The sequence below is a fragment of the Acanthopagrus latus genome, chromosome 4, assembly GCF_904848185.1.
Source record: "Acanthopagrus latus isolate v.2019 chromosome 4, fAcaLat1.1, whole genome shotgun sequence".
Lineage (NCBI taxonomy): Eukaryota > Metazoa > Chordata > Actinopteri > Spariformes > Sparidae > Acanthopagrus > Acanthopagrus latus.
In genome coordinates, this window is record NC_051042.1 from 8,413,892 (window position 1) to 8,432,597 (window position 18,706).

The window sequence follows — 18,706 nt, forward strand, 5'->3', positions numbered from 1 at the left end:
AAGCCACAACCTTGTGCTTCCACACTATATTGCCAAAAGTATTCACTCACCCATCCAAATAATTGAATTCAGGTGTTCCAATCACTTCCATGGATACAGGTGTATAAAAGCAAACACCTAGGCATGCAGACTGTTTCTGCAAATATTTGTGAAAGAATGGGTCGCAAATCTGTTCGGTGTGTTCAGCTGCGTTGGAAGCTTTTGGAACTGTGTGGACAGTGTCTGCTCAGATTCAACTTGCGAAGCCTGAGAACATTGGTAGTCGTTAGTAGCATGTCTTAGAGCTTGTCTCAAAATTAAAAATAAAGATATTATACTTTAAAAAGAAGAGTGATTTAAAATGAAGAGGAGAGTTAAAGGAAGATAAGAGTGCAGAAGAGTACTAGATAAGAAGAGAGTGAGAGGGAGCCAAGCCTCTCTGTTTTGTTATCCGGCTGGCAGGCAGACCCAGAGGGGCGGGCCGACAGCGGCACTTCCTATGACCATACTTGAAGTTTAAACCCACAGGATTCAGTTAAACTTATACTATCGTTTTTAATGTTTCGAGATCATGTTTCACCTTTCCCAGACTTTCACCATGGCTTAATAGGTGGACTTTGTCTACTATGACATAATTAAAATCATTTATCATTCAAAAATATGTAAACTTGATCAAACATAAAACACACTTAAATATACAGTTGAACTGAGGACTTATGCATATGTCATAAGTACATAAGTTCTAGCTTAATACCTGTTAACAAAACATGTCAGACATTTATTAGTAAGATAAACAAAAATGATCAAATAACAGATTGCTTGACAGTCTGTTCCATTCATACCAGGACTCACCAAAAGGGAGGGGCTGTGGTTCCTCCCCAAACATCAAACTCATAAAAAACAAAACTTGATCTTAGTGTTACTTGATAAGAATACAAACTTTTACTGTAGTTCAACCACTCCTTTACTAGCAAACATCGCTGGTGCCACAACCTGAAGCACCAACTAACATCTTGTTCCTTCAAAATAAATGTTCCCACTTACTTCCAATACACAATAAAAGATATGTTTTCCATATAGGCTGATATTTGGCAAACTGAATATATTAGAATAGTACAACAGTATACTGTAAGTATTCTGTCCCTCAATTTTGTGTTGTTGTTTTGTTCCTTTTCTGGAGGTTCGTTTTCTGTCAGATTCAAGCTCTCAGTCTGCAGCTGATCTGGTTACTGCGCCTTTAAGGGAATCGAGTGGGGTATGTTGGGAGGAGGAAGTGCGTTTAGGGGAAGATAAACGTGCAGCAGAGTATGAAAACATGTCGCTCCTGGGACGAGTCTGGCTACTTCCTTAACGTTTGCTCTTGTCAAGGGCATACTCTGTAAGTTAAATCAAACATAATTAATTAGGAATCTTTACTGGCGCTTTCATTTTGCGTTCCGTGTTATTGAAGGCGGTACACCTTTCACTCAGTAGAGTTGATGCTATTATTTAGCTTTGTGGTTGCTATTCAAGATACTATGTATTATTAATGTTAAGACCTCAGGTTGGTTATTTTGCACACAGAAATAAGTGTGAATGTATTTTTTTTACATGAAACTGAAAGTTTTGTATTGTGATTCTTTTCTCACAGTTTTACAAAGTAAAAGGGATCAGTAAACTCAAGGATGCCTCACGAGCGGTTACTGAAGCCATATGTTTAGCTCGCTGCATAGGCTAAAGCTCTTAGCTGAGGGCAGAAGAGTAAGCTGACACAGCTCTATGATAACAAAGAGAAACATGGAAATCATCAGTTTTATGAACATCCTCTACTGTTTCTTAATTTCTTAAAATTGAGAATATGAGATTCTGGTTTATTGATTATTTAAAACTTGTTAAAAAGCTGGATGAGTACAGAGTCCCTTTGTAGACTGGAATGTCACAGCTCTTACAAAAACATGTCATAAACAACATCTTGACAAGGGAGGGGGAAGAGCAAGACTAGGCCCCCCGCAGTAATGTTTCTCTGGAGGTGTCTGTCCATTTCAAAGGGAAAAAGAAATAAACCAGCAGTGATTGTTGCCTAATTTACAATTCCAAAGGCACTCAACTATCAACACATCTTGTGAAACAACAGTTCTCTGTTCCTCCAGATGCTCAGATCCTGGATTTCTGAGTGTTGAGCGTTGATTGACCTGAGAGAAAGGAGGATGCATCTGTCTCAAAAAAGGGAACAGCTTTCTTTGAAACCAAGAGACGAGAGGACATGTTCCTAGACCAGCCTAGTTTGCAAAATTGTGTTTTAGCAATTGGAAAAAGGTGTAATGAAGAAAATGTTAAATTGATAGACAGACTATGCTGGGGCTGAGAGGAAGTAACGCAGCACTGTTTGGTCGAACACCCGGGCCCTGTCAGAGGGGAATGATTCTGCCATGATTGTAATAGAAATACATACTAACTTGTTGTGATTACAGTAAAAGAATGTGTTATGTTTCACCATGATTGAAATGGATGTATTGTTTAATCACTAGAGAAACTGGGATGACCTGAGGCCAGGAGGGAAGTGTTGGAAGACTGTTCTGTTGACATGAGGACAAGAGGAAGTGCCACACCTCGGTCAGTGGCACAGGACAGTCAAATCGTTATGAAATTGTAAACCGTCGTCACCGCCCAAAGGTAAGAGTGTGTATAAACCGAGAAGCACAGAACAAAGAGTGTTCTTCCAGTCACTCCATCCTTGAAGAAACACATGAGACGGAGTATGTGAGCATCCTAAACCTCGCAGAAAGGACAGCAGAAATAGACCATGGAAATAAGAGCACAATGGATTAACCATTTTTACCAACATGCTGTGAATCACAATTTGGATATTGGGGTACTTTTGTTTACTCTGCTGGCATGAGGTTTGGACTCTGGTGAAATTGAGAGACCTCAGGCAGGGTTGTGATTTACCTCAAGGACTTGAACTTTCAGCAGAAAGGGAAAGGAAATCTCCATCTCACCTACATTTAAATATTTTTAACAAGGCCTCGGCTCTTTTCGAATAATTTGTTATTTCATCAATAAGGATTTTTCATAATGATTGACAGTAATTGAAATTAATGTTGAGCTGTATGCTATGCCCTTGCTAAAGTCTATTCAGTAAAACCAACATAATATAGTTAAAGTTGTGGACGTTGATTTTATGTCTCTTTGATGGGAGTAAAAAGTTAGGTGTTAAGTGTGCAAAATATCTTAAAGGTTTTAAAGGTTACTCTAGCCTACCAAATTGACACAGTCCCCTAGGGTTTACCAAAAGCCTCTAAAATCAAACCTAGCACCATACCAAGTGCACAGATCATTAAGAGGGGAGTCTCCTCACTACCAGCTTAAGAAAACCCTATTTAAATTCCTACTTTTAAAGCAACCTCTTGTAGATTTAGGAATCTAACCCTTTATAATGGAGAGCTGGTCCAGGGCCTCCTGGACAGGGGTATTGTTTGCTCTATCAGACATTGAGCACATGTTACAACATTTCATGACACTGGTTATTTGTCTTTCCCTGACAGAAATGAAACCAAAGATATTGCTTCAGATGAATAATGAAGACAGATTCTTGACAACTATTTGGCTAACACCCTTTTAATGTCAAGTGACTCTCAAGTCCTGAGACAAAAGATCTTCATCAAAGGCTAAAGCCTGATGGTTTTGACAAGCTCCAAGCCAAAGTTTAAACATCTTCCTCATGCCTGCTCTGTTCTGGTCCTTTACCTAGACAGCTGCTTGCCTTTTTTAAGTCCACAATTTTCTCATGATCACCTGCATTCTGCAGTTTGCCTTTTTTTAAAAATCCATTTCACGGGAGAGTGGGGGTTATGTACGTTGAGGAGTTAGACAGACAGGTGAGATGAAACTACATGGAGGGAGTGACAGAGTGTAGTGAGTGAGTAAGAGCTGCAGGTAAGAGTTGAGAAGGAGAAGTGGCAGTAAAAGATGTTGAAGAGTTGGGGTAAAAAGGGGGAGGAAGAGAGGGCAGGTAGGGGGGTTAAGGAGGGCTGTGCATGTGCTTGGTGTCATCTGACTTTCAGGCTGGCTTGCTGATCTCCTCTGATGTACAGTACATGACATGGGCCTGGAAGCTCAGTCTGTAATCAAGGCAACAGCGGCCCCAGTGCCCCCCTACCCTTCCCCCCTCCCTTGAAGGAGGCAACAAACCAGCAGCTGTGTTCACCTTCTCTGCCTTCTCTCCTCCAGTCAGGTGGAATGAAGGGATTGGAGAGGACTGGAAGTGGAACAGAAGGGTATCTGAGTAAAGCCGGAGATATTTGCATGCCTCCCAACGCTTCAGAGCCTCCAATTAGCATTGGAGGCCCTGCTGCCGGCTGCAGGACCTAACTGTGGCTGGGCCAGTGGTGGCATTCCTGGGCCTGAGGAGGATTAACACACTCTTACTCTGGATGGGGATGTGCCAGCACTATGACCTGATCATGACCCTGTACCCAATACCCATAAGGTCAACTTTTCTCTGTAACAGCCAAGTGAAGGCTACAGCTCTCAATGTGTTAATATGTCACCTTCAGATCAATTTGCAACCACTAATAAAACTAACACTAAAATCAGCTAAAATCAATTTGTACTCCTTTTTAGAATAATTTAATAAAAATAGGTTGTCCTGTTTTTTCTACTTAATTTGTGACAAAAATAAAATCATGTATCAAACCTAATTTCTGATACTATCTATGGCCAGAAAACAGACATCAATATGACAAGAGAAAAAATAGTTTTCATTTGAATGTTCTATAAATAAAGGAAATTCTCATTCTGATTCTGAATCCACTAAAAGGCTTGATAAATTAGCAAATTTGGATGACACATCTGTGTGTTACTACTACTAGTGCTGTGCTGTTCAAACATGCTCTCCCACACAGATGATCAGGTAATGTGAAGGGTTCACAGGTCCTGTCTTAAGCCTCCTGAACTGCTCACTGGCTTATTGGGGCCGCCCAGATAATACTAAACATGTTAGATTTTTATGATTATAATTTGGAAGTCTACACTGGTACTGTTGGTGCCAGACCACAACAAACAACGAGAGAGGCACCCTGGACCAGCTGATTGTGCTGCCAGTCAACGATAAACATTCTTGCCCTTGAGGCTGAAGATAGCTAGCAAACTGCTGTTGCAAGAAACTTAAAATATCACATTCAGTTCTTGCTGAAGGAAAAGCAAGACTGTGTTTTTTCTCACTGCTACACGTTACTACAGCAAGTTGTTGCACCATGCTAATCTTTTTTGTTTACATCGGCTTCCCCATGAGGTCAGGTGAGAAGAATGACACCTTCAGTTTACAGAATCATGAAAAACCCTTGCTGCTCCTCATAGTGGTGTTTGCTGTTAATTCAAAAAGTTATTAATTTATTAACATTTAATGCAGTCTAAATTAAACTCATTTGTATAAATTGCACCAAACTCGGCACTGCATTTCTTTGGGTCCTCAGCAACAGACATGCCTGAAGTACATCAGATGAATGGTTCTCTACACAACATATAGACAGACTCCCTGCTTTGTTGTAGTTTATACTTTGAGGAAATATTTATAATGTATCTTAAACAGTTGAAAGTTCTGCTTAACAGCACTTCATGTCAACAACAGATCAATTGACAACATGTGATGTGGAAGTGACTGCTTGTAGTGACAGATCAGCAGAGAATTGTTACTCATCTCAGTTCCCAGTTTGAAGTTCCCAAGGTACAAGGTCATTTATTTGTCATTACACAACACATGGTTTGTATAATGATTTGAAAGGTTGTAAACTCCTACATGCTACACAAATTACTATACATATAAACAGTCATTAATATACAAATCAACAAACATGTAGTGCATCTTTTGAATCTGCAAACAGCAGCAAAAATGATGATAATGTGGTCAGCATCTTCATATCAGTAGTTTAACAGCTGAGAAACACTGTCCATCAACTTTCTTTGTGTGTGAGCACCAAGCATGGATGATAAACACAGAATCCCCCTCTCCTTGTCAAGCTGTAGTCCTGAACTCTGTTGGCTCGGACCACGTTCCATCCGTCGAGTGCAACAGCTTGGTCCAAGGTTGTCCATGTTGTTTTGAGTCCCATTTCTTACTTTCCTTTGCCTGTGACCAGACATTAGCCAGGAGCAGCCTTAACCCAAGCTGGATTATAGCTTATCCAACTCTCTTCCTCCCTGGGGTGGTCCAAATGGTTAGGTTGGATGTTCCAAAGAAGCCATCTCTCACCTTTCTCCTCCAAGAATGTCAGCCTTACTGCCATAGGCAATACATGTTTTAGTGATAAAACTGAAAAGAATGACAATTAAATCACAAGTGTGGCATAATTTGGAGGAGCTACCACCTGCTGCATCTTCACAGCCTTATGGAGCATTTTAGCCCATTTTACTTCAAAGTTTTGGTTTTCTAGCTCAGAACTGTACTCTTTATCTTCAGTCTCACCATTCTCACCACCATTTTTATAGCAACTGCTTTAACATTTTATTGCCTGCTTGGTGTTTACTGCTTTGTGAATGTAGGCAGATTTAGGGAAAATGTGAATATGGGTACGTAGTTCCATCAGGGGTGATTCTAGGGTCAGAGCTTTAGGGGTGCTGAGCACCAAATGAGCCCCACTGCCACCACCCACCCTTTTTCACACAAAAACAAAAAATATGTCTATTGAAAAATAGCTTTATCATTTTAACATTGGTTCAACTAACTCCAAAATCTGTTACTGTTTTGCTTGCCACTGTTCACCATCTGTCAGTTTATTATTATTGTTATTGATTTCTCACCTGGTCCTTCCTGCATGCTTTCCCTTTCCCTTTCCCCTTCTCCATCTTTCTCTCTTTCCCGTGGCACTGACAAACATACACAAATATATTGTAGACAGGAGAATTGAGGTCAGTTTGTCATTTCACAAAAATTAGACCATTTAAAGATTCTAAGGATATGATTAAAAGGCACACAGAGGCGTGTCATTTTAAATATCTTTTATAATAATAATAATGATAATAATAATAACAATAATAATAACAATTATGGTTATTATTATTATTATTATTATTATTATTATTATTATTATGGGTCTTAGAAACACAAAACATTTTTAAATTACAAATTCCTTTCACAAGAAAAGCTGTATTCTCCATTGTGGGTTTGAAATTAAATTTAAAAAATAAATAAGTAAAAGCAGGGGACCATTGACTACACAATGCAAGGAGCAAAAAACGGAAACATACCATGCAGAGACATAAGGAGACACTAGCCCCATTCACACTGCCATTTGGATGCAGGGATCATGTTCCAATTCTCCACCTCTGTGGCGATGAGGGGTAAAATTTCGCTCTGGCGCACATACGCCTCCGGAGGTATTATCAGGTATGCATTATTGGCAAACTGAACCAGTGTGAATGGATAAGCCGGCTGCACGTATTGAGGGCATGTCAGTCAGACGGTCTGATAACTGCACAGGTCCTTCACTCAACTAAAGACAAAGAAATGTCCCACAAAGCAAGGTTACATGACCAAACAAAAATAACATAATAATTGTAACTGTCTTTGGCAACTTATATGTGGGAAAAAAATACCGCAGTTATATGTTGAGAAGTGTCTGTCCTCCTGCCTGTCCTCCATCTGTCCTACCGATTTACCAACCTACCCAAATTATGCTGTAATCAGAAACAGCATATAAATCTTATTACTTAAAATATTGGCTATTATACACTATTATACCAAATTATACTGTAATTACAAACCAAATCGGAGATTCTAATACACTATTAGACATAATTTAACAAGATTTTAGTGTAATTAGAAATCACACACTGCCATATAAGATCAAAAATATATTAGACACTATTTTACCCTCTACCCTCTCCATGTCCCTCCAACTCATTCATTTGATGTTGCTGTTAACCTACGGCTAGTTCCTAAGTTTAATGAGCAGGATCCTGACATTTTTTTTGTGCTGTTTGAACGGCTAGCTGAGGCACGACATTGGTCTGATGCTGAGCGTACCTTGCTGCTTCAGTGTTTCCTCACTGGAAAAGCCCAAGAAGCTTACTCAGCCTTGAGTGTTGCTGATAGTGTTAAATATGTATTGGTTAAAACAGCTGTTCTCAGAGCATATGAGTTGGTACCAGAAGCATACTGTCAACGGTTCAGACAATTCAGGAGAGGGAGACAGACACTGAGTTTTCTTGTGATTTAGTCAATCATTTTAACCACTGGTGTGCTGCTTCTCAGGTAGAGACTTTGGAGGATCTGCAGGAGCTAATCTTGCTTGAGCAGTTCAAGAATAATTTGTCTGATCGTGTTGTGACGTACATAAATGAACAGAAGGCGACAACGATTTCAGATGCTGCTAAGTTGGCGGATGAGTTTGTTTTGACCCACAAATGTTTTACTGGTGAGAACTGTGGCCAGGGAAATCATAATTATAGAGATGGCAGGGGCTCATGCCAGTGAGTGGTTGTCTGACAGGACTGACAGGGTTGCAAGTAAAGTTGGCCAGGGGGTACAGGTGAAGCTGGACCCTAATCATGTCTGAATGAGTGTCCAGTGTTGAAAAAAAAACTGGAAATCGGGTGCATTTGCTCAAAACCATGTGGCCATTGATTGAGCTTCCTGAGGTGGAGACATAACTGTCTGATTCTACAGTTGGTGAAGAGACTGACCCTGGTTATGCTGCCTTTGTGTCAGATGGCTATGTTTCACCGATTGGTAGTGATGAGAAAGTACCTGTAAAGATACTGAGGGATTCAGGCACCCTTGACTCATTTATTGTGGACTCTGTTTTGCCTTTCTCTCCTGACTCTGCTGTTGGTTCTAGTGTTGAGGTTTGTGGAATGGGTTTGACAGTTTTTTCTGCTCCACAACATCATTTGACTTTAATTTCAGACCTGTTACAGGGTGACATGGTCATGGGGGTGCATCCTTCATTGCCTATGGGGGGAGTGCAGGTCATCCTGGGAAATGACCTGGTTGGTGATTGGGTGTGGTCAGAGTGTTGAGCCATCTTCTCAAGTAGTATGTAGGGAGTCTCTCACAGCCACTTCTACAGTTCTTCCCACCTGTGCAGTGACACGAGCTATGAGCTCTGTCAGTAGTGGCTCTGCTGTTGAGAACTCGGATAGGAAGAGAAAACCAGTGTTTCCTGTCTCTGCTTATCAGTTGCCTGTGTCTTGCAGTGACCTCATTCAAGAACAAAAGGATGATCTTACACTTCAAAGGTTGTTTTGTCAGGTACTCCCTGACCATGAAGTGGAGAGTGCAGCCTGTGGTTATTTTCTCCAAGATGGGTCTTTGGTAAGAAAATGGGTTCCTCACAGGGAGTGTTTTGTGGGGGATGAAATAGTGCAAGTTCTTCTGCCAGTTAAGCTAAGACCCACAGTATTAAAGATCGCTCATGATGGCGTGTCAGGTTACCTAGGGGTAAGAAAAACCTATGATCGAGTTCTGAGACATTTTTACTGGCCTTGGTTAAAAAACTACCAGATCTGTTGTGAAGGCTTTGACACAATTCATGTCTGCCTTTGGTATTCCAAAGGTTATACAGTCTGATCAAGGGTCTAATTTTACATTGACGGTGTTTGCAGAAGTGTTGCAGCAGTTAAACATCAGACATTCACAGTCCAGTGCTTATCATGCTCAGAGCCAGGGAGCTTTAGAAAGGTTCCATCAAACCTTAAAGTCCCTCCTTCGTGCATATTGCACTGAGTTGGATCATGATTGGGAAGAAGGGCTTCCATGGCTTATGTTATCAGCTGGGGAGGTGTCTCAGGAGAGTCTGGGTTTTAGCCCAAATGACTTAGTGTTTGGTCACACTGTGCGGGGCTTTATGGCCTCCTTACACAGTGACTGGAAGTCAAAAGAGGCTCCACAAAACTTGATAGATTATGTCAATGGTTTTAGACACCATTTGTATTAGGCCAACAAGCTGGCAAAAGAAAACCTAAAGGCAGCTCAACACAAAATGAAACGTCTCCATGATCGGCGTGCCGTAAGTAAATTTAGTCTGGGTGATCAAGTTCTGGCACTTTTGCCTCTAGTGGGATCTCCATTCCATGCTAATTTTTGTGGCCCTTATGCGGTGGCTAAAAAGGTGTCTGACTTAAATTACTTCATCTCAGCCCCTGACTGGAAGAAATCAGTGCAGTTGTGTCATGGTAACCTGCTTAAACCATACTTTGCTCGGTCTCCAGTGACAGGACTTGAGTCATCGCCTACTTGTGTTGCTGTAGCAGTTCCAGTGGGTCAGGTACGTGTACATTCTGATCTGGCAGTAGAAGTAGAGGAAGAACTGTGTACACCGGATGATGGCATGTTGAGAGGTCAACTTAAAAACTCTGAGCCTCTTGCGTCTCTGAACGAAATGTTGACTCATTTGTCTGAACCAAGATGATCAGAGTTAGTAAAGCTAGTTAAAAGTTACCCCTGCCTCTGTGCAGACACCCCATCTCGTGCTCATCTCATTGAGCATGATATTGATGTGAGAGATGCTCAACCAGTCAGACAGCGGTTTTATCGTATGTCACCGGTCAAACATGAACAGTTAGAGGCAGAGGTCAAATACATGGTGGAAAATAACATTGCGGAGCCATGTGCTTCTAGCTGGTCCTCCCCTTGTCTGCTGGTAAAGAAATCCAATGGTACATTTAGACCCTATTCTGTGGATTCGGGTTGCATAATGCCCCAGCCACTTTTCAGTGCCTGATGAATGTCGGGTCTGGTGGGTTGTGCTGTGTATTTGGACAGCATTGTTGTTTATAGCGACACTTGGGAGGATCATCTACAGCAAATTCAGGCTTTGTAGGAATGTCTGGCTTGGGCGTCTTTGACTATTAACTTGGCAAAGTTTGAGTTTGCTAAGGCAACAGTAACCTACCTGGGTAAGGTCGTTGGCCATGGGAAAGTGTGTCCAGTAAGGGCTAAGGTGCCGGCAGTGGACAAATTTCCTGTTCCTGCCACCAAGAAAGACCTGTCATGTTTCCTGGGTACGGTGGGGTATTATCGTGGATTTTGTAAGAACTTCTCCACAGTGGTTGCTCCCCTAACTTCCCTTCTTAGTCCAAAAGTGATGTTTGAGTGGTCTCGTACCTGTCAAGAAGCTTTTGAGTCCATTAAGTCTATGTTGTGCTCTGCCCCTGTCCTAGCAGCCCTGCAGATGGAAAAGCCTTTCTCATTGTATGTGGATGCTAACAAGGTGGGAGCGAGGGCTGTCCTCATGCAGACTAACGAACATGGTGTTGACTGTCCGGTGAGTTTCTTTTCCAAAAAATTCAGCATACATCAGTTGAACTATTCCAACATTGAAAAGGAGGCACTGGCACTCATCTGGGCACTGAAACATTTTGAGGTTTATATGGGCAGTGGAGCAAGTGCTTTAGTGGTCTACACAGATCATAATCCTCTGACCTTTCTCCATTGGCTTCAAAACCCAAACCAACATCTGATGCGTTGGTGTCTTTTCCTGCAGCTTTTCCGTTTGGATGTACGGCATGTAAAGGGAATGGAAAATACTGTTGCAGATGCCATGTCACGGGGAGTGTCCTAAGTTGTTTGTTTTTTCTTCCTGTATGGTCTCTTACAGTTCATTTTGGTGTCATCTCCTCTTAATCTGCTTCCTATGTACCATGGTTGCTGAGTTGGTGCCCTCGCTGGACAGGGTGTGAGGTGTCCTGCAGGTTGTACAAACATTTGGGTTTCTTTTGGCATAGGGTAAACCAGAGGGTTTAAGTAATTTAGTATGTCTGTTGGCTATTGAGGGCTTGGGTTGTGGTTGTCTAATTGTGGTGAGCCTTGTCAGGATCCTCATTTGAAGGGAGGGGGTGTGACGACCTCTCCTCCTCTTGAATTGGTGGTCTGAGATGCTCTGACTGTTTTCTTGCAGAAGTAGATGGAGCTGGGAGGGTCGTCTACCTGTACCTGCCTTTCTGGGCGGAGCTTCCAGAATATATATAAGGACTGCCTTGAGGGATATGTCTCTCTCTCCCCTTGGCCTGCAGCAGGGCTCTCAGCTTCTTTTCCCTTTGTTTAGGTTGATGCACTTCACAACACACCGCACACCATATCATCACTCATCCATACACTGCTAACACAACTGATACCTTTCCTATTGTACATACCCCACTAGTTACTTAACATTTATGTTGGTGTGAGTTAAATACATTACTTTTTGCTTAAGATGTCTGTGTGTGGCCTCCCTTCTTGTTGCCATCCTTGAGCCAGGTGGTAACACACATAACAACAGAACTGTACTGTAAAATTAAGTGGTCCTTCTTACTGTTAGACCCTTATTAGACTTACTTAGAGGATAATTTGTGGCACATTACCATGGAAGCATAATTCAAATTAAAATGCTTTTTAATTCATTTTCAGAATACAGCTGCATTTTTTGACACATAAATGAGTAATAAATCATCCAAGTTGCATTTTCATTTTCAAGACTGCTCATTTTGTAACTTAATTAAACTGAAAAAGAAAAGGATGTTTAAGATTCAATTTTCAAAAGATGCCCCAGCAAATAGTTACAAAAATTCAATTCGAAATGTCAAATTTGAAAATTAAAATGCATTAGCAGAAATGCTGTTGATTTCAAGGTCATAGCTGAATTATTTGACTCATAAATAAAATGAGAAATAAATCATCCAAATTGCATTTTCATTTTCTTCTTCCAGACTGCTCATTTTGTCACACAACTGAAAAGGAACCAAGAGGACATTGTATGGGCATAGAATACTGCCATAAATTGCGCACAATAAAACATTTGCACGCACAAATCAAACATCCGTGAGCGCATTTCCCCCCCCCCCCAGGCTTTTTCATGCACTGGCGAGCTATTTTTTATCCTGCATCGCTACCCCCGGCGCAATATTGTGGCCTGTTAGGGGAAAAACAGCTCGAGCATGCGCAGAGCCTGCTGGCAATACTTCCCCCTGCTTGTGCACCAGTGAATTTTTTTAGTGGGCGGTTATTGTCAGTAGGGGGGCGGGCCTGGGGGCATGCCATGTATCCCCAAATATAATTGGTTGAGGGTATTCGCCAATTGGACAGCGGGGTATGGCAACACCACTAGGACAAACGGGACAAACCACACAGCCCTGAATGCCTGAATGACATGTATTGCGATTTGGTGTCTTGACTTGAATGTTGCAAAATGCCACACAGAGCAATGAACTTCAGTATGTTTGTCTGAGTGCTGTCTTTTATTTCCACCATCATTGACATTAGTCTGATAAAATGCTGATCATTTTTTGTAACTTGGACCCTGTTGCAAACAGACATTTTTTATTTTGGTAAAACTGTTTAGTTCATATTCTCGATCTAGGCTACTTCTTTCTCCCTGAAAATTATAAATGTGATATTAAAATTATAAGAAAAATTAAATAATAAATGTGATAATAATAATAATAATAATAATAATAATAATAATAATAATAATAATAATGATACAGATAGAAGGCCTGTAGTTAATAACAGGTGTCAGCAACTCTCGAAATGAGAGCAGCACATAAGCCTATAGCAAGTACTGCAATATGTATTAAAGTATCTGTATTGTCTGTCAACCAAAGTAAATGATACGGCAACCTATGCTTTTCTTAGATACAAAATTAATGACATTTTTTATTTTGGTAAAACTGTTTTGTTCATATTCTCGATCTAGGCTACTTCTTTCTCCCTGAAAATTATAAATGTGATATTAAAACAATAAGAAAAATAATATATTAAGCTTAATTGTGCATTCGTTGTGCTATCATATATATATATATATATATATATATATATATATATATATATATATATAAAGATATATAGATATGAATAAAATAAAATATAATAAAATATTACGTTTATAATTTTCAGGTAGAAAGAAGTAGCCTAGACAATAACCGCCCACTAAAAACATTTATTCACTGTGAGACTGCAGTTTGCCCCACAGTCACTACCAGCAGTTCTTCAGAGCAGTTTCATTACAATCACCATAAATTTTAGAGCATTTACACTCTGGAAAAAAAGGTATGGCTGATTTGACCAAGCAAACTCGAACCATGGCTGGCTTGACCACAGTACAGAACTGGACCTGGTGGTGATTTCCCAGCTATTTCTAAAAACATGTACCACAGTCTATGCTACTAACACAGCCTTCACACTTCTTGTCTCTCTTGTTCCAGAAGCAAGTATGCACACTGCCCCCTAACATATTAGATGCATAGCATGGTCAGTCAGATTAGGGGCTGAAGAAGAAGAGAGGCTACTCCCTCTCCTGAGCCGCTTGGGACTGCGAATTCAAATTGAATGTTGGACTCTTTTTTGCGGGGGGCGGGCATGAAAAGTAAAAAGCAGTGTCCTCTTGGTTCCTTTTCAGTTGTGTGACAAAATGAGCAGTCTGGAAGAAGAAAATTAAAATGCAATTTGGATGATTTATTACTCATTTTATTTATGAGGCAAATAATGCCGCTATGACCTTGAAATGAAACAGCATTTCTGCTAATGCATTTTAATTTTCAAATTGACATTTCAAATTGAATTTTTGTAACTATTTGCTGGGGCATCTTTTGAAAATTGAATCTTAAACATCCTTTTTTTCTTTTCATTTTAATTAAATTACAAAATGAGTCAAAAAATGCAGCTATATTCTGAAAATGAAAAAGCATTTCTGTTAATCCATTTTAATTTGAATTAGAATCAGAATCAAAATCAGAAATCCTTTAATGTCTCGCAGATGGGGAAATTTGTTTGTCACAGCAGCGACATAATATTACAAAAACAGAAACATATTACAATAACAGGAACAATAGCAAAAATATGCAATAAAAGGGGAAGAAATATGTACATATTTACATGATGTAGTGCAAAATTAACAGCACTTTTTGTTTTGTTTCTTGTTTTTTTGTTTTAAACGTAGATTTTAAATACAGGTAAATAATATGGAATACATATGGGTGTTTGGGAAATTGACCAGATCGTGCTAAAACAGAAGTGACCTTGTGCAGACATACTGCACAGTGCAGGGCACAGGGTGAGGTCTATAGGCTATTGGGAGCAGTGCTGGTTGTAAAGTCTGACAGCAGCAGGAAGGAAGGACCTGCGATACCTCTCCTTCACACACTTAGGGTGTATCAGTCTGTTGCTGAAGGAGCTACCTAGTGCTGTGAGAGTGTCCTGCAAGGGGTGGGACTCCTGCACCAGCAGCGATGACAGCTTGTCCATCATCCTGCTCTCTCCCACCACCTGGACTGAGTCAAGAGGGCATCCCAGGGTGGAGCTGGCCTTCTTGATAAGTTTATTAAGTCTCCTCCTGTCTGCTGCCAAGATGCTGCTGCACCAGCAGACTACTCCATAGAAAATGGCTGATGCCACCACAGAGTCATAGAAAGAGGTCAGGAGTGCCCCCTGCAACCCAAAGGACCTGAGCTTCCTCAGCAGATAGTGTCTGCTCTGACCTTTCTTGTATGTCGCTGTAGTGTGGTCAGTCCAGTCCAGTTTGTTGTTCAAGTGAACTCCCAGATACTTGTAAGATGTCACCATCTCAATGTCTGTTCCCAGGATGTTCTCCTGTGTGCAGGGTTGTTTGTGCCTGCGGAAATCCACCACCAGCTCTTTGGTCTTCCCGGCATTGAGCTGGAGGTGGTTCCACTGGCACCAGTCCACAAAGTCCTGAATAAGTTCTCTGTAGGCTCTGCCATCCTCGTCCCTGATGAGGCCGACGATAGCAGAGTCGTCAGAGAACTTCAGTAGATGCAGGACGGTTCCCTGTGGGGCCCCTGTACTGCAGGTTATCGTGTCCGACACGTAGTCCCGAGTCCTCACATACTGTGGCTGGTTAGTGAGGTAATCCAGGATCCAGGATGTGAGGTGTTGGTTCACCCCTGCCAGCTCCAGCTTGTCCCCCAGGAGTACAGGCTGTATAGTGTTGAAAGCACTGGAGAAATCAAAGAACATGATCCTCACAGTCCTTCCAGGCTTCTCAAGGTGAGACAGTGATCTGTCCAGGAGGAAGATGGTGGCGTCGTCCACTCCGATGCCGGGTTGGTATGCAAACTGGAGAGGATCCATAAAAGGACCCACCAAAGGGTGGAGATGGACGAGGACCAGCCACTCCAGGGTCTTCATCAGGTGTGAAGTGAGAGCAACTGGTCTGTAGCTGTTGAAGTCTTTAGGGTGAGGGATCTTTGGTACAGGTACCACGCAATGTGGAGGTTTTCCACAGCAGTGGCACTTTTCCCAGCTTCAAGCTCAGGTTGAATATATATTCCACAATCCTGCACAGCTGGTTTGCACAGGACTTGAGGAGCCATGAAAAGGGAGGTAGAGGTGAGAATGGGGCAGTAAACGGGGGGGTGGAAGAGGTGGTGGTGAGCAGCAGAGATGACTGGGCCGGGGAAGGGGTGGGTGTCTGGTCAAACCTATTGAAAAACAGGTTCATGTCATTCACCCACGTCTGATCCCCCGCAGCCTGGGAGTCTGGAGTTCTCTGCCCTGAGATGGTTTTAAGGCTTTTCCAGACTCCACTGACGTTTCTTTGCTGCAGCTGGTTCTCCATCTTCCTCCTGTAGCTGTTCTTCCCCTCGCTGATCTTCCTCCTCAGCTCCTTCTGCAAAGCCTTCAGTTCCTCCTTGTTTCCTGACCTAAAGGCCCCCTTTTTCTCCTTAAGAAGGATCTTTATGTCTGGATTAATCCAGGGTTTGCTGTTAGAAAAACACCGTACAGTCCTGGTGGGTACAGTGTTATCAACACAGAAGTAAATGTAGTCCGTTATACAGCCTGTTAAACTGTCAATGTCCTCCCCAAGAGAAACACACAGTTCTTCCCACACAGTTAAGTCAAAGCGGTCCCTCAGAGCCTCCTCAGACTCTTCGGTCCATGCTTTAACTGTGCGTGTTTCCACTGGCTGCCTGTTTACGAGGGGCTAGTACACAGGCAGGAGATGCACCAGGTTGTGGTCAGATCTTCCCAGGGGAGGGATGGGGGATGAGTTGTATGCCTCCTTGATGTTGACATACAATAAGTCCAGTGTTTTACTGTCTCTGGTGTGGCAGGTGACATATTGTGTGAATGTGGGCAGAGTGGAGGACAGAGAGGCATGATTGAAGTCCCCAGAGATGAGGAAGAGGGCCTGTGGGTGTTGTGTCTGCAGTGAGCTTGTGACTGAGTGGAAAACGTCACACTTTGCATCAGCGTTAGCAGAGGGGGGATGTACACAGCGCAAACAATCACCTGTGTGTGGTAGTACGGCCTCATGCTAACAGCTAAAAGTTCAATGTCCTCACTGTAGACCTGTTTTTTAACAGTGATGTGCCCAGAGTTACACCAACTGTCATTAACAAACACAGCCAGCCCTCCTCCTTTCCTCTTACCACTCTCCGCTGTCCTGCCTGCCCGCTGTAGTTGAAACCTGTCCAGATTAACGTCCGTATCCGGGGTCAGCTCCGGTAGCCATGTCTCAGTGAGCACCATGATACTGCACTCACGGTAGTTCCTCTGATGCCAGGTCAGCACCGTTAGCTCGTCCATCTTATTGGGGAGAGATCTTACATTCCCCATGATGACAGACGTGAGGACGGGTCTGTAGCATGTCTTCCTGCGATGGCGAACAGCTCCAGAGCGGCATCCGCGTCTCCTCCTCCTCAGCTCGCGGGGGACATCAGGCTGCTCGTGCGGCGGCACCGCAGTGCTACTGAGGGCCAACAGCTGATCCCTAGTGTAAACAATAGGGCTGCGTAAAGGCTCCCCAGACACGGGGAGTATTGAGTAGTATACTATTATATACTACTATTATTATATAGTAAGTATTGAGATCAGAACGAAGAATGCAAGTCTGGTCTCCATACTGCCCAAGAGAGAGCTCAAAAGAGTAGTAAGAAAAAGAAAAGCTTAAAAGTGAGCAACAGCTGATCTGACAGGCTGCCACTCACGTGGCGCCATCTTTATCACACTTACGTACAGATTTGATTCTATACATTACAACAGAACTGTATTGTAAAATAAAGTGGCCCTTCTCACTTTTAGACCCTTATTAGACTTAGAGAATAATTTGTGGCACAGACCTGTACTGTGAAACAAAGTGAACTCCTTCTCACTGTTAGACCCATGTTAGACTTTCTTATAGGGTAATTTTTCTGACCCTTGTGGACGGCCTCCAGTGCTCCAGAGCCCTGCCAGCTGAGGGCTAAAGGGCGCTGTGCGGCTCATGATGTGTCACTTTGGCCCGCTCTTCACACAGGGCCCTGTGGCCTCCACAGCTGCTTGTAGCCAAGCTCCAGCTCAAACATATGCTGCTCATGAGGAGCTGATTGGTTGATTCTCAAAGTCCCTCTCTGGAGGTCTGCTGAGCTCTTGAAGCTTTCAGAAAGTCAATGTTATCTCCTAAATTTATGAACATGTTACACACTTGCACTATGATGACAGTGTCCATCCAGGTAGGAAAATACTGCAAATACTACAAATACACTTCGCAACTGAGTTTACTTCCTTGTTTTTCAGATTATAGCCAAAAATGATATAAAAGAAACAATGTAGCTATTACTGTCCTCATATCACATTAATGTCTAATACACAAAATGACACATACAGCCTACTCATGAACAAACTCTGCTAGGCAGCTTATATCATCCACTCACTGTTATCCCTGCTGCTAAACACTGATTTTATTCGTAAAAGATATAACCATATAAACAGCTTATCTTCACTGTTAATATTATGATGGCCACCGAACACCATGTTTATATGTACCAAGTTATA

General features: G+C 42.1%; 2 long non-coding RNA genes across 2 annotated transcripts; both read left to right on the forward strand.

Moving 5' to 3' along the window:
- Positions 1–1,270: 1,270 nt before the first annotated feature.
- Positions 1,271–4,619, forward strand: LOC119017727. Its single transcript, XR_005074534.1, has 3 exons — positions 1,271–1,357; positions 2,487–2,631; positions 4,189–4,619. It is a non-coding gene; the product is annotated as an uncharacterized LOC119017727 (long non-coding RNA).
- A 6,537-nt stretch (positions 4,620–11,156) lies between these two features.
- Positions 11,157–11,965, forward strand: LOC119017729. Its single transcript, XR_005074536.1, has 3 exons — positions 11,157–11,222; positions 11,556–11,649; positions 11,856–11,965. It is a non-coding gene; the product is annotated as an uncharacterized LOC119017729 (long non-coding RNA).
- The last annotated feature ends 6,741 nt before the right edge of the window (positions 11,966–18,706 follow it).